We start from the raw sequence: 1,918 nt of genomic DNA on the forward strand, positions 1-1,918 counted from the left end.
CTATCCATAAACACTTTCTTGGTTTTAAGTTCCAGGCTTATACCATTCTCCCTCTCATAGCCTTTCAAATAATGGCCTGCTTAGGGGATGGACGGCTGTGATAACTTGTCCTTCACACCCAGTGACAACGTTTGATACCATGTAGGTTTTATTTGTTTGTTTGGTTTTCGTTTGATGCCCAGTGCAACCTCCAACAAATCTTCAGTGTCCCTGTCAGCAGTGACACAGTGCAGACTGCAGAGTGATCCACACCCTTGGCCGTGTGTCAGTGGGTGTTCTTCCACTGCAACCCGTCGGTTTACTGACGCTGAATCAAGCGTATCAATACAGGGGCTTGGGAAGGAAACTGTCAGAAGTGATCAGAGAATGATGTAAGGAGATGCAGGAAGGCCAGGAGCTAGAGTGACCAGCAACCATTTTCTGGAGTTTTTCTTTTCAAATTAATTCCTAGCAATTTCCTTTTTGGTCAGCCTCTGTTTTTATTGTCTTATATCCTATTCCAAAAGTGAGTGAGTGAGAGAGAGAGACAGAGAGAGAGAGAAAGAAAGAACACAAACTTCTATTGAGTAGAATTGGATCTGGGACAATTTTATGCCCAGATCTGTGAGCTACAGGTGCTAAATAAGGCATGGAGCAAATACTCAACATCACACATTTGCCCTTTGCAATTCAAATGAAAGTGCACCCATCTTGCCGTTTTCACCCTTGTGTTCAACTGGTCTTTGTCACACTACCTTGTTGTCATTCCCCAGCCCTCCGCCCACCATACTTTCACCACTTATGGGATGAGGAGGCATTGCTTGTTCTGATCCATGCTATCACCAGTGCTCCACACGAATCGACCGGCTCTAATTTTCACACAGGGTAGCACATATAGCCCGTTAGCACCCTGCCTGTACGGAGGGCTCGAATTCTAAACAGTTCTTTATGTGAATATCACTTCTGAAATGCATTTGATCTGTTGGTTGAAACTGGTAAGAATTTTGTTCCAAGCTGTAAGAAGGCTTTATCCCTGCTCAACACCATAAAGCTCTCAAGATTTTCTTTCTTGAATTGTCTAAAGGTACGATGAGATTCAATTTGCTAAGAGTCTTTGTTTTTGACACAAAGACAAACATGCACTCCTGCACTACTTCACAAATCAATGACTCATTTGAAAAAACCTCCCAGGATCATGAATTCTCCAGATAGAGAGAGAACCCAAGTCATGCTTTAACAATTTTAGTATGCTCTCTCTCTATTGCTTCATTTCAGAAAAGAGGTATAATTACTATCTTTATCAGTCAGACTCATAGCCCAGCACCTGTTAGAAAATTAAAAAATATTTTCCCCACATCACATTACAAAGCGAGGCCCATTGTTTTCTTGCAGTTGTTGGTATTCACGCCTTTGCCAAAATGACTATATTGGAGGTTTTAAAAGCCATAGTGATAATAAGAAACAATGACTAGAGACTTTTCCAAATGCCAATACATAAAGATAATAACATGAACTTGATAAACTCTGATTTTTATTCCTTTTAAATTGTTCATAAATTAATAAAGGAGAGTCTGTTTCTCCCAGGCCTGACAAAATGGCAGATACAGACCATTCAGAGTTGTTTCCTTAAAAACACACCCCAGGTAGTCACTTATGCATTAGGTGTGGAATTCAGTCAGTGCTAAGTATGGAAGGAGATTCGATATATTTGAGTATATTGTGGACCTAAAAAGAATAATTGTAAGTAAGTAAAACTGGTATCATGACATAAAAACTATCTAGCTCAAGAAGGAGCAAGGTGTGATAAAAAAAAATCTTTACACAGTCCACCTCTTGCCTAAATGCTGTATACAGAGATAAAGGTCAAAATAGTATGGTTCTGCAGATGATAGATGTAGTGTTTGATCCCAATGTCAGACAAAAAGACAGTTAGATGGTC

Source organism: Halichoerus grypus, chromosome 1 (genome assembly GCF_964656455.1).
Source record: "Halichoerus grypus chromosome 1, mHalGry1.hap1.1, whole genome shotgun sequence".
Classification (NCBI taxonomy): Eukaryota; Metazoa; Chordata; class Mammalia; order Carnivora; family Phocidae; genus Halichoerus; species Halichoerus grypus.